The following is a 15708-nucleotide window of genomic DNA, read 5'->3' on the forward strand; positions in this document are numbered from 1 at the left end:
GGTCTCAGTGGCTTCTGGAGTGACGTTGGTTTCAGTGGCTTCTGGAGTGACGTTGGTCTCAGTGGCTTCTGGAGTGACGTTGGTCTCAGTGGCTTCTGGAATGACGTTGGTCTCAGTGGCTTCTGGAATGACGTTGGTCTCAGTGGCTTCTGGAATGACGTTGGTCTCAGTGGCTTCTGGAATGACGTTGGTCTCAGTGGCTTCTGGAATGACAGTGGTCTCAGTGGCTTCTGGAGTGACGTTGGTCTCAGTGGCTTCTGGAATGACGTTGGTCTCAGTGGCTTCTGGAATGACGTTGGTCTCAGTGGCTTCTGGAATGACGTTGGTCTCAGTGGCTTCTGGAATGACGTTGGTCTCAGTGGCTTCTGGAATGACGTTGGTCTCAGTGGCTTCTGGAGTGACGTTGGTTTCAGTGGCTTCTGGAGTGACGTTGGTCTCAGTGGCTTCTGGAGTGACGTTGGTCTCAGTGGCTTCTGGAATGACGTTGGTCTCAGTGGCTTCTGGAATGACGTTGGTCTCAGTGGCTTCTGGAATGACAGTGGTCTCAGTGGCTTCTGGAGTGACGTTGGTCTCAGTGGCTTCTGGAATGACGTTGGTCTCAGTGGCTTCTGGAATGACGTTGGTCTCAGTGGCTTCTGGAATGACGTTGGTCTCAGTGGCTTCTGGAATGACGTTGGTCTCAGTGGCTTCTGGAGTGACGTTGGTCTCAGTGGCAGTGGCTTTGGGAGGGTGAGTAGTTTCTGTGCTACTTGTGGCCTTCTTCTGTCTTTGAAAATGAACTTGCAGACAAGACAAACATCACACACAAGAAAAATTAAACAGTTTGCCTCAATCTCAGTGCCACTTTATTCCATATAGCCTATGAATAATTATGGAAACACAAGGAAGAGGACCTGCGGGTGAGTGATGATAACAGGCTACTATTTACAGTAATTTATTTCTACATTACAGGTGTTGTTATGATTTAAATGTAAAATTAATTATCTACAGTCTATATCAACAAATATAGTCATCGAGTTCCCAGTCAAGGTAATGCTGTCTCTTAATGTCTGATCAGAACATTCAAGATTTTCTGCCTACTTTTTATCTAGCTTGTTGACTTGGCTTAACTGCTAAAGAAAACAATTGGGTGATCACATGCTGATTCATCCTATTATGGCTGAAAGTAATGCTCATGCATCAATAGAAAAATAAAGAAAATGATACTTGTGGGTTCACATTCCTTTGTGTTCCTTAGGATTACCAGTATTTTCAGATTAATCCAGAGCTTCTTTTTGTAAAAAAAAAAGACTTACTCTTTAGCACAGCTTCATACATAACTTTAACCCTCTGAAGCAAATCAGGATCCAAAATATAGTCCCCTCCTAGGATGACATCGGCCACCAAACTTCCTTTGCATTTCTTACCCAAAAGTAGTATTGGGAAAAAATCGAGGGCAGCAAGTTTGTCAAGCTGAAATAAAAACATTATTAAATAAAAAACAAAACATGCACCGAATACAATAATTTAATTTAAATATTAATTTCATGACAATTTTAATGGTTTAATGGTCATATTAAATGTACAACTCATATCAAGGGATTCATTACTATACAACATGTTTCACCAGCCATGTTTCCATCTAAATTTGGGGAAAAAACGTCCTCAATTTAGCAAAAACATTTTACGGTCGCTTGAGGTGATTTTTGTCTTTTTCGAAAAAGAATTAATGTGCCTAATGGAACATGGTAACAGCTTTGTACAAATTCTGACATGAAGAACAGTTAAGTCACATCACTGATCAGCTGTTTACGCAGTCAAAACATTACTAAGTGGGGGAAAAGAAACTAACCAGGAAACCCTCAGTAGCAGCGAGCAAAGAGCCCAGCACTAAATCCTCATCCGACATGCGGCGTGGGAAATGTGGTGTATGGGAAACCGCTTGGGCGGTGTTGCTTGAGACCCTGAGTCTTTCTGATCATGGCTCAGCCTCTGGAAGGTGTGAGGATGGTAATGGCCCCCATAGTGCCGAGGTCCCATCTAAGGGGTGATCCCCTCGTGGGATCTTAATTAATTCCCTCCAACCCAGTTGATAGAAATACACCTGATTGATATTTTATACTTTTTTGAAACATTTCATAAGTTCGCTTGACAATTACATGGAAACATGGCAACTGACTGTTAAACTTTACTGTGTTAATTGACTTAACTTCATAAATTCCTATTAGAATCCTGAACTTTGACCTAACCTTACCAACACATGGCTGCTATTGAGAACAACTGTCCTGTTGTTGTTTTTCTTGACCGACTCCTTCCATTCATTTTTTTTATTTTGAAAGTTGCATCTCTTTGCTGCAACTTTTGCTTTGTATGGCTGCAGTTGTTTGCAATGTGGGCAAGCTTTGTATGCAACACTTATTAGGGTATTGCACCCTGGGCACATTTTCGTTGAACTTCCTGGCATCTCTAAAATAAAGTAAAAAATTACATTAAAACCTTAATAAAACTTGTTTTTGTAACATGATATCCAGTAACAAGAGGCACAATTGTAACGTTAGAATTCTTTAAAACTATGTTGTTACTATAAAGGGGGTTAGTACTACTGGCTAACCTAGCCACTTGCCAATGCCAACTGTCACGTGTCACCTATTAGGCGGGACGTCCGTATATTAGGCCTAATTTATTTGGCCCATACACGATGTCCCTTGTCCGTTTATTGTCTGCTACTCTGATCTAACCACTGACTAATAAAACAGCAACAGCAGCAACCACATGTAAAGTCATGCTTTTCCTCCTGTATGACTGTTAAAAAGCGCGTGTATTTGTCTGGGGTTTCTCATTCCAGATTTATGCAGTAACGTTAGGCCAAGTTATATTGTTATTACTGACACATCATGAGTGTAATGACAAAGAAATCCATCAATTATAACATTTAAGCAAAACGTGATCATTACTTATTATGAACCTCGTAACTTACCTGGACAGAGCGCAATGAGAAATGAAATCACTAAAGAAATCACCCAATCGCTAAGGGGACTGGCTACGTCTCCATAGCAACTGATGCTTAGCATCACGGGTAATGCTGGCGTCCACTAATTAATTAAATTAAATTTATTTTAATTAAATTACTATCCAAAACGAATCCCCGTTCTCATAATCGAAGGAGAAACAATTAAAACTGATCGTCACTGTCGATATGGCTAATGGGTTCTGTATATTACTGTTAGATTTAACACACCAAACCGATAGAAAAACGGTAACATTATTTCTCAAAAAATAAACAGCAACTTCTGTTAATTAGCGGGTAGAATATATTTACTATATTTACTATATTTTGACTGGAATTAATTACTGACGATGAGAAGCCTACAGAATATAAATCAATAAAAAAAGGACAAAAAAAAATCTCTGTACGTTTTTTTCTTATTTGTTGAGGAGTCATTTATTTTTCTGTATTTTATATATATATATATATATATATATATATATATATATATATATATATATATATATATATATATATGTATGTATGTATGTATGTATGTATGTATATATATATATGTATGTATATATATATATATATATATATATATATATGTATATATATATATATATATATATATATATATATATATATATATATATATATATATATATATATATATAGCACTGTGCTGTGCAGGTAAACCTCACTTGAGATCGGGGAGTGAGGTTTTACCTGCACAGCACTACTCAGTGGCCTCCGTTACACACACACACGCACACACACACACACACACACACACACACACACACACACACACACACACACACACACACATATATATATATATATATATATATATATATAAAACAACAACAGTAATAATAATAATAATAATTATTATTATTATTATTATTTATTATTGTTGTTGTTTTTGTTTTATTTTTATTTTTATTTTTGGTTAATTCAATGCAGTCCTGTTTCTTCTTTGTAAAAGAAAAAAAAAATGTCACTCTTTAGCGATCCCAGTGGACGTTTGTGTTTCAAAACTGTGGCAATACGTACCAGGTGGTACATATTTGTGGCGCTGCAAAAAAGTGTGCAGAGGTACGTATTTCCCATGAGACCAGGTTGATCACATATGTAGGAGTAGATGTGCTTTGTGTTGAATATTAACTGCAGTTATGATCTTTGTCCACCAGATGGATCTAGATCTTCAGTCTGAAAGACTTCAGTTTCAGTTTAGAGTATGAGAAGAGATCTGATCTGAAGATTAATGAGGATCATAATGACACACACGGAGCATAAAGAGACTCTCATCACACACATCTGATGAATCTGAATCATATTACAGCTTCAGTCTTATACAATCAGCTTCAGCAAACTGTTTTAGAGAGGAGAGAGAGATATATAAAATTCTGCACAGGTGAATATAAGGAGTATTTTACTTCTAGCCTTCATGGAAAATTATATCTCATATCCTGTGACTACGAAGGTTTTTTTTTATAGTGTTACAGTGATATATAATAATTGTGCACACACTGTAGTCAGTTGCACATGTGTTATCAACCAGTTTTACATGTGTGGATGATAAGAAGACTACCACAGAAGATCATTTTGCATAAATAAAGTCTAAAGTTATCAAATGAAGGAAGCATGCTTTGGGGCAGATGTTCTCAACTCTGACCTTCAAGGTCCACTTTCCTGCAGAGTTTAGCTCCAACCCTGATCAAACTCATCTGAACAAGCTGATCAAGTTCTTCAGGATCACTAGAGAGTTACAGGTAAAGCTGGGCATACACGGTGTGATTTTCATCCGATTTAAGTTTGAGCAAAATTGGAGCAAAACTCTGCAGGAAAGAAACCCCATACAGGGCATACTCCTTCATTAGAACTATTAAAAGTCATTTATTTATGCAAAATAGTTTTCCTATCATCCACACATGCAAAGCTGGTTGACAACACTAGTGCAATTAACTATTTTTACAATTACTTGTTTGCATAGAATATATGAGTTAAAAACATATAAATATACAATCTGACATTGTGTTGGTGTCTAAAATATATTGGTTTGTTTAGATGTTAAACTTGATCTAAAACTCATTAACACTTTCACTTCTCATGCACTAGCGCCGTAAAGTTAGTTTTAGGTTTGATATTCACTGGATATTCGCCTAGGCTTGCTTTAGGGACCGTCTGCAAATTAACCTCTCAGTACAAAACGAAGTCCAATATTTAATACAAATTATGATTTCAATGCCACAGTAAATGTGTTGTGGGCAAACTGACTGAAAATATTTAATCCAATATGTCTCTACAGACATTATATCCCTTAGGCCGGTGACACACTGGATGTGTGGCGCAAGCGTCTCAGCCGCGTGGCGTGTCGGTTTTTAATTCGGCTGCGTGAGACGCGCGGAAAATGCGTGCATGCTAGAAATAGAACGCCTATTTTTACCGCGACACGCGTGCGTGTTGGAAGCGTTTCCAGGCAAAATATAATAGGAAAATGTGTTTTTATGTCATTTTGTATACAAATACATATGAATTCATGATATTTTGATATTTGAAAGTCTATAGGTTGACATAAATTCAGATATAAATGTAATTTAAAAAATAAATAAATAATTATCGATTTTCAAATATTGCACCTGTCAAACATAATCTATTTCGCCGTCAATACTTTTGACGGTGTCCTTTATCAGTAGGCGTAGGTGTAGGTGTGTAAAAAAAAGTTGATGTTGTCATGAAGACAAGAGCCTGGTCTGTCAACGGTCTCCCTCTACAGCAGCAGCGCGCCAGCGCCGCGTCAGGCACACTTCTGGTGTGTAAAGACACAGAATCCGCTACGCTTCTGGGACGCTTCTGGGACGCTTCAGACACGCGGAGCTCACGCCACGCAGCCAGTGTGTCACCGGCCTTACTGTATGTACAGTACACAAGCTATTTTCTTAAAAATATATAATTCTCCAAAAGTTTTTTTTTTTTTTTTTTTTTTTTATGTTCCAAAGGTTGTAGGACATGTGTAGTTAGAAAACTGAATTACTACAGGTGAAATTTTGTCAATATCTCCCTTACTGTATGTACAGTAAATAATAATTCTTAGAAAATAATTACTGTAATTGACCTAAAGGGTGTTTTCATGTTCCAAAGGTTATAGTATGTTAGTAGTTACAAGACTGACTTACTACAGGTTAAATTTTGCCAATATCTCCCTTACTGTACGTACAGTACATAATTATTCTTAAAAACAATTACTATAAATCACCATAGGGTTTTTTTTTTTTTTTTTTATGTTCCAAAGGTTGTTGTACCTTTGTAGTTAATAGACTGATATACTATAGGTGAAATTTTGACAATTTCTATCTTACTGTACATACAGTAGATAATTATTTTTTGAAAACAATTTGTGGTTTGCGGGGACTCTCCAAAGGTGTAATAGTTTTTATACTATATAAACTGTATTTTCTATCATCCTACACCAACACTACACCTACCCCCTCACAGAAAACTAATGGCAACTTTAGAATTCCAGAAAACAGTTTTTTTATTTTCTTTTTTTTAAAAAACCTTTTGTTTTACTGGAACACAGGAGGTGTCCTCATAAACCATGTTTATGTTGTAGTACCCATGAAATTATACACATTTGTGTTCTCATAAATCATAAAAAAAACCTCTTGGTGATTTACTGTAATTGATTTTTAAGAATAATTATGCACTGTTTGTACAGTAATTGAGATATTGGCAAAATTTCACCTGTAGTAAGTTAGTCTTGAAACTACAAGCATACCACAACCTATGAAACATAAAAAACCCTTTTGGTCAATTACAGTAAATGTATTTGATAATTAATTATGTTCTATGTGTACAGTAAGGGTGATATTGGCAGACTTTCACCTGCTGTAAGTCAGTCTGGCCACTAGGAATGTACTGCAACCTTTGGAACATAAAAAACCCATTTGTTGAATTACAGTAATTGATTTCTTTAAATCAATAAGTATTGCATGTACAGTAAGGGGGATTTTGGCAAAATGTCACCTGTATTAAGTCAGTCTGGCCACAAGGTTTGTAATGCAACCTTTGGAACATAAAAAAACCCTTGAGGCGAATTACAGTAATTGTTTTCTAAGAATAATTATGTATGGTATGTACAGTAAAGCTGATATTGGCAAATTGACCCTAGTAATGCGCCAGTCTGGCCACTAGTAATGTACTACAACATTTAGAACATAAAAAACCCCTTTTGATCAATTACAATAATATTTTCTAAGATTAGTTATGTACTGTAATTTTTTTTTTTTTTTTTTTTTTTTTTTTTTTTGGTGAAATACAGTAATTGTTTTTTAAGAATAATTATGCACTATACATACAGTAAGTTAGATATTGGCAAACTTTCACCTGTAGTAAGTCAGTCTTGTTACTACAAATGTACTACAACCTTTGGAACATGACAAAAAAACATTTTGGTCTATTACAGTAATTGTTTTTGAAGATTGATTGTGTACTGTACATACAGTAAGGGATATCATAGCAAAATTACACCTGTAGTAAGTTAGTTTTGTAACTAGTGATGTACTACAACCATTGGAACATGAAAAAACCCTTTTGGTGATTTACAGTAATTGTTTTTCGAAGATTAATTATGTATTGTACATACAGTAAAGAAGATATAGGCAAAATTTCACCTGTAGTATGTCATTCTTGTCACTACAATCTCACTGCAACCTTTGGAACATGAAAAAACCCTTTTGGTGATTTACAGTAATTGTTTTTTTAAGAATAATTATGTACTGTACGTATAGTAAGGGAGATATTGGCAAACTTTCACCTGCAGTAAGTCAGTATTGTACATACAAATGTACTACAACCTTTGGAACATAAAAAAAAAAAAAAAAAAAAAAAAACTTTGTTTGGACTTCTTTTTGTACTGAGAGGTTAATATGCAGACGGTCCCTAAAGCAAGCCTAGGCGAATATCCAGCGAATATCAAACCTAAAACTAACTTTACCGCGCTTCATGAGCGTTCACTGGATTCATCCTGAATATCAGTTTTTAACAGCAGGTTAATGTTGTTCTGTCAATCATTCTGTCACATTATCACTCTGACTGGACTTTTGTTGCCTGTCTTGTTCTTTGACCTACAGTAGTTTCTGTCTCCCACTTTTATTATTTCAGTTAGTTCAGTGTCTTATCAGTCATCCTTATTTGACTGTGTACTTAAGTTCCTTTGAGTTCATTGTGTGTTTGTAAGATTATAACATCCGTACCTTGTGTGTCTCTACCTGTCCTGTCTGGATTATTAAAACCGTTTAGTTATCTTCATCCTCAGGTCTGTTCCTTCTGCACACTCATGTGACATTCCTTCTGTGGGATATTTATAGATTAAGTGATGACTAAAGAAATTAGATGTTTGTTGTTTTGTTTTGTTTTTGTTTTTTTTCTAGGAAATTATTATTTACAACAGATGGAAAAGCATGAAAGAAATGTACTTAAATATGAAATGTTGCATGAATTACATCAAACTGCTAATGTCTCATTTCCTTAGATTTTGGCCACATGATTATAGGATCCGTTCATCCTCATCCTTCAGTTGTTTTAAATCTGTGTTATTTTTCCTGAGGTTTAACTTTATTTTCTTATTTGTTTAAAGTCTGTTGACACTTGCAAAAATTGGTTTACCTAAACCTCTGAACACACAAACGTTCACCTTTAACTTTCCCAATTCTGCTCGAATGTCCCTGGTCATGAAGTGATCATTGGTTTGTGTGTGAATGTTATTAGATGAAAACATAATGGATCATGCATTTAATCTGCACATCATGCTGATGTGGTCACTGAAACATTTTCTGCTGTATCACTTACAACGTATATATATATATTTTTTTTTTATAATTTTTAGTGTATTTTAGTAAATCAAGTTATAGTACAGTAAATGAAAGTGATAAATATTTCATTGGGAATTATCTGAAACTAAACAAGTTTATGTTTTTTTTTTTTTTTTAAATATATAAATTTAATTTTATTACAGTTTATTACAAGGTTTCAGTTTTGGTTTTAGTTAAGTATAATAACCCTGCTGACTGAGAAGGTGAATTCACGTCAAACATTAAAAAGGCCTCATATTTACTGTCAGCTTACAGTCTTAGTATGTCATTTTACTCTACCTGTCCCTTGAGAAACAATTCTGCTGTTTACTCATGCAAATACAACCACAAGACCAAAGAGTCACGATTGTCTCGACCGTCTGTCTCTCACTGATAACTTTAAGACGCAGACAGGAGTGATGCAAGATCCTCATTAAGCTGTTCTTTAAACATGTACCCTTTGCAAACATAATGACAAGATACTTTATTTCAAAAGTAATTAATTACATTACTAGTTACATTATTTTTTTTCTCTATGAAATTTATGAAATCCCAGCATACACGCTCCTGATAAATATTTGTTATTAAAGCATCAACATTCACAGAACACTGTTATTTTTTACTAAAGCAAGCGGATGCTGTGTGCATGGTTTGGCAGAATGCAAGTAAAGAGCTCTGCATTTATAACCTCTAAAAGACATCTCAGTTCATTGCAATCTCACAAATCTCTGTTATAACCATAGACTGTAAAAAAAATATGGACGTAGTGTCCGTGACGTCACCCATAGACTCCTCAATAGCGGTTTTGAAGCCTAAAGTGTGCAGAGCGGGCCGTCGCCATCTTGGCAGCGCGTCACCGCGCGACTCTCCCGGATAATCGAAAATGGGCAAAAAGGCGGGAGCTGATTGCTGAAGCCACGCCCACCTAGCACGACGGCTGTGTCAGCAGCGGCAATCCACCTGTCACTCAAGTGGCCACGCCCTTAATTATGCAGAACTTTAAGGCTTAATATACTTTATACGGATGAGTTATAAAAAAAGTCACCCCCCTCACAAAATTAGCAATATAAACCAAAATCATTTTTTGAACCAGGATGTAAACATGTTTTTTCCTGCTGTAAAGTTGGGCATTTTAACATGGGATTGACTCTCTTTTGCAGCCAGCCTCGTGCGGCCAGTCGATGAATTGCAGTTTTAGTCACTTCCTTATTGGCTTCACGAGAGAGAGCGAGAGGTTGCCGCTCGGTTATAACACAATAAATAAATACATAATTAATATTTCATAATGTCTACAATTAATGTGTTATAACAAGAGGAAAGTACGGTGGCCAAGATAGTTCAACGCGCTGACTGATGAAGATGTTTTCTTCATTTGCTGGTGTTTTTTCAATTTGCAAGTGTTTTCTTAAATTGCAGCGCATTGAGCTCTCTCTCCACTGTAGGAAAGTGACGTGACATTCAGCCAAGTATGGTGACCCATACTCAGAATTCATGCTCTGCATTTAACCCATCCGAAGTGCACACACACAGAGCATTGAACACACACACACACACACACACTGTGAACACACACCCGGAGCAGAGGGCATCATTTATGCTGCGGTGTTGGGGAGCAGTTGGGGGTTCGGTGTCTTGCTCAAGGGCACCTCAGTTGTGGTATTGCCGGCCCGAGACTCGAACCCACAACCCTAGGGTTAGGAGTCAAACTCTCAAACCACTAAGCCAAGACTGCCAAAATGTGAGCATGCAAATTTCAGCACTGCATTGCTCAACCCTGCAAACACGCGGTATAGCCTAATTGGCCTGCTAATCTTTTATATTTTATATTAGTTCATGTTGCTTTTGTGCAATAGATGATGAGTCCCGTGAATTTAAAAAAGTAATCAAATTACAGTAACGCTACTCCCAACACTGTGCGACACTGAGTAAATGAACCATGCAGTTAATGTATAGATAACTATGCAAACACCAACAACACAGAATAGTTCTGTCTTTGTTAGGCTCAGTGACAGAAGAGGCATCACCAGTGCACACTGCACTTCTCTTAACCTCTTAACCTCAGACACTTCAACATCAGACATCAGAACTGCACTGGAGATTCACTAGACTGGATTCATCACAAGGTAATGACACTGTTACCTTCAACTGTGTAGTAGATGAAAGCTTTCCATTATTAATTCTGGACATAAATCTGATGTTTGTGTTTTAATGAAACTAAACTTAATCTATTTATTTATTTTTCCAAAGAGATGATGAAAAATAGTTTAACAGAAATTAATTCATGGGAGAAGATCTGTGCAGCATCACAAACTGAAGGAGAATTAAACAGAGAGGAAAAGAAAAATGTCAAACAAAGAGGACGAGGTAAAATGTACTGAACCAGAAGAGAAAAACCTCTTGAGACGAGTCAGACGGAACAGTATTAATAGTGGAAGACCAAACTGTGAGTCTTTATTACAGTTTTTTTTATACAGACGTTGGGACACATTTCTCAATACTTAAGACACTTTTGCAAAACTCTTCACACAGTTCTCCTAACCAAGTTTCAGCTTGGCAAAGCAGCTCATTTCACATTCAAAATGCACTACAACTACCAAAACACTTTCTTCAGGTCTCAAATCAGCTCATTCTTCCAGAACACTAGCAAATGTCGACAGCAGACAAACAATGACCTAAAAACACTAACAACATGTAGCATTATATACAATGTTTTCTTGTGTAAAACAAGGACAAACATCTGTTTATAATAAATATACACAGAAATATACTGTATGTTACTGGAATGAATCAGACATGATGCAGAATTCGTCAATATTTTGTGTCATTTATTTATTTTTATTTTAGTAATTTGAGTAATTCCAAAATAGAAGAATTTGTATCCACACCATCTGATACAGATATAATAGTAATGCTAATCTACTAATTGTCCAATAGTTTTATAGCATTTAATTTTAAGATTTCATTCAAATATTACTATAGAAATGTAGCAAATTGCTGTCTTATTCAGTTTTGTATTCTGTTATTGTTCTGAACATAAGTTTAACAGTTCTGAAAACAGTATGTAAGCATGTGTAAATTATCCTGTACGTACAAAGAGTTTTGTCAGTTGTTGTGTCTGAGTGAGAATAATTCATTAAATTGAAAGATGTAGTCATTGAATGCATTTTGTGCCAAAGCAATGATAATTGATCCTCAGTTTAGCCCATATAGACTTCTGTTGTGCTCACTGTGTGAAGAGTTCTGCAAAAGTGACCTAGTTAACTGTTTAAGAATTTTTTGGTATATTTTGTCACAGATTATTTTGCTATCCTCACTTACAAAAATGAACTATAGTGTCCTGCTCCCTTTAGTTAAAAAAATATATATAAAAAATTATATCTGGTCTCTGAATAATTTTTGGTTTGACTGTATATCCTTTCATTATTTTCACACTTTTTTTGCCCATTAAAATGTATTTTACAAGTTTTTGTTACTTTCTTTGTTCAAGGTTTTGCTCTATGTTTCATCATCTGTAATTTAATAGAGCTGCTTCACTGCAGCGACTTACTGTAATGACGCGCTTTGATCTGTAATAATGAAGGGAACCATCTCCTGTGATGTTTTTGACACATAGAAGGCGTTTTTTTATTTTTATTTTTTTTATCTGAAACATGCTGCGATTTATATTCCAAAGCCACTCATATAATGCAGAAACACTCAAGCAAGCAAAACACGCACAAAGCGTGCATGTATCTGTACTAGGGGTGTAACGGTACGCAGAAATCACGGTTCGGTACATACCTCGGCTTTAAAGTCACGGTTCGGTTCATTTTCGGTATAGTAAGGTAAAGCTTTTACAACTTGTTTACACTTTTTTTAAATACTTTTTAATAAAATATATAATATATATATATATAAAATAAAAAAAATAAGAAATAAAATACTGCTGAAAAGTTTTCCACTAAATAAAATCCTCTCAGTATCAAACCAATATCATATAATAAAATATAATTAAAAATATAAATAAATAACTATGATTACAGTGCAGCATTGCCAATCCCAGCTTATAGGCCTGCTCATATTTAAAATATATACAGTATACATAACTTTTCCAAAGTGTAAAGTGCAGCGTCAAAAGTTTACGTTTTTAGACCTGCTCAGATTTCGTTATTGCGTTGGACCAATCGAAATTAAGAGCAAATGTCTGTTTCACTAGTTCACGCTTATATATAATTAGCTGAGGTATGGCATGCGTATTTGGTGTGCTGTCCGGGAAAGGGCTCCGAGCTCGGGAATAGGTAGAGGATAGAGGTAAGTCAGCGATATTTATACTATGGGATTGATTACTTGATTATGGTCCACCTGTGTTGATTAGGCTAAGTATCTGACGCGCTCCTCCCGAATCTTATTAGTAAATTACATTTAAATGCCGACGGGAGCTGCGTTTGAATTACAATAATTTTTTTTCTTGTTTGTAGTGATGTTCACACTCGCGTGATGCCTTTTGAAAACATTAGGTCGGTGACACACTGGCATATTGCACCTGTCAACAGTATTGACGGCAAAATAGACTATGTTTGACAGGTGCAATAATTTAAAATCGATAATTATTTATTTATGTTTTAAAATACAATTGTATCTGAATATATGTCAACCTATAGACTTTCAAGCATCAAAGTGTCATGAATAAATATGTATTTGTGTACAGAATGACATATAAACATATTTTCCTATTATATTTAGCCTGGAAACGCTTCCAACACGCGCGTGAAAAATAGGCGTCGGTTCTATTTCTAGCATTCACGCGTTTTCCCCGCGGCTGCTCACGCAGGCAGTCTGCAAGCTCTAACCTGTTAACATGTAAGCCGAATTAAAAACGGACACGCCACACAGCTGAGACGCTTGCGCCACGCATCCAGTGTGTCACCGACCTTAGTATCAGCTGCAGGGCGCGATTTGCGCTGAACGCGGAGACTTCCGCCACTTAATATGTTCGTTTGGAAACACGAAAATGAACCTATGTTCCGCACACAAAATATTGCATTCAGTCATTCGGTACACACGTGCACCGTACCGAAAGCCCTGTACCGAAACGGTCCGGTACGAATACACGTACCGTTACACCCCTAATATATACTGTTGCAGAGCAAAAGGGACAGTAGTAGTAGTAGAGCGAATTACACACAGGTTGCTAGATTCACTTAGTCTTAGTCATTTATGCTAAGGTTGAAAATAAATGATGTTTATAGTGAATGTAAATTGTCTTTTTTTGTGATTTAGTTTTAATCCAAATGCGTGTGCTAAGTGAGTGTCACACAACAGAAGTGAGCGAGTGTGCTCTCTCTCACTCTTCCTACTGTTAAGTAACTTGTGCATTGTTTTACATAATAAAAACTGTGAGGATAATCAGATGATTCTGTTTTTAATTTCTAGTTTCTGATGTTGCAGACAGGTTTATTCAGAGTGGCTCTCAGATGAGGTGAGATTCTCACAAATCACAAACAGACTAAATATAATCAATCCTCTTACTCTGTATGTGTACTGTATATACTGTATACTGACAGTAACTGTATGTGTGTGTTATAGTTCTGAGAGTGTGTTTTCTCTTCAGACAGGAGCAGCTTCTTTCGTCTGACCAGCTGAATATTCTTTATATTCAGTCTCTAACAAAACACTGCTTTATTTTAGATCGTTTGTTCTATTTTTGTGTTACTATCTTTTCAAAGTATTATAGACTATATAATAAGCCAATATCAACTTCATTCACTGTATAATGTATAATTTTTTTTTTTTTTCAAAACTAATAACAAGAGCATTATCTGAAAAACTATTGTTAATATTTCCTAGCAGTTTTTTTTTCTGTATGATGCTATACATATTACAAACAAAAAATATTTCTGTCCATGTTTCTAAAACTATTACAATAATTCATAGTGACAAAAATATGTATGTTTATAAAATATGTATGTTTTATAAAACAAATATTTTGATTTTTACTGCAATACATCTGTATATACTGATAACAAATATTAAAAAAATTTTTTTATTCAATATTACAATTTTGCTGTATTGTCTCCTTTAATGGTCAAAGACAAGGGGAGGAAATGTGTTAAAACTGGTTAGTTCCTTATAATTCTATGATTCATCACATGCTGAATAGGGAGGGATTCTGGAAAACTGTGTTATTCTGAAAGTAGGTGGTGGGATGAGTCCCTGAAGATTCACTCAGAAAGTCCAGGACTTTTCTCTAACTTACCAGTGTTCAATTTCAGAGAAATTCCCTAAGAACAGAAGACAGTTTGAAAGGCTGGGTCACAGAATGATATCAGAATTCACATTGAGCAGGACTGGCACACACTCAAGAAAATAAGATGAGATAAGTTTACAGACATGTCACAGCAGATCAACAGCTGAGAGAAGATCACACGAACACTTGCTTTAGTAGAGTCTTTAAGTATTTACGTGTTTGGAGCCTGCTTTTGAACACCAAAGTGATGGCAAAAATCTGAAATGCTGTATGAAAGCATGTACGACACGATCAAACTGAAAATTAAATTAAATTGAATCCAGAGTCTGAATTCTGACTTGAAGACATTTCCCCCCTCTCTCTCCCACTTTGCTTCCTGAAAGCTTTGGTCTGCCATATCTTGATAAAAAGGCAAAAATACATCTGTATTAATAATGTAATTATCAGCCACGTGCCGTAGTGGGGGAGGGGGGGGGATGGGGGGTTGTACTGGGGTGGGGGGGTTGGGGGTTCGGTCGGGTGCTTGAGCACCTGCCCCTTTGCCCCTTGGTGTCCAAAGTGCCCTTTTGTCAAAGCAAAATTTCCTCTAATTTTTTTTTTTTTGTCATAACGTACCCTTTTGTGAATGCCTGCCCATGCCCAATCTAAATTTTAGT

The 15708-nt window shown here is 36.0% G+C and overlaps 1 long non-coding RNA gene across 1 annotated transcript; it reads left to right on the forward strand.

Moving 5' to 3' along the window:
* Window positions 1-10860: 10860 nt before the first annotated feature.
* LOC127986372 (uncharacterized) lies at window positions 10861-14564 on the forward strand. Its single transcript, XR_008160840.1, has 4 exons — window positions 10861-10949; window positions 11074-11269; window positions 14239-14284; window positions 14417-14564. It is a non-coding gene; the product is annotated as an uncharacterized LOC127986372 (long non-coding RNA).
* The last annotated feature ends 1144 nt before the right edge of the window (window positions 14565-15708 follow it).

The sequence above is a fragment of the Carassius gibelio genome, chromosome B21, assembly GCF_023724105.1.
Source record: "Carassius gibelio isolate Cgi1373 ecotype wild population from Czech Republic chromosome B21, carGib1.2-hapl.c, whole genome shotgun sequence".
NCBI classification, from domain to species: Eukaryota; Metazoa; Chordata; class Actinopteri; order Cypriniformes; family Cyprinidae; genus Carassius; species Carassius gibelio.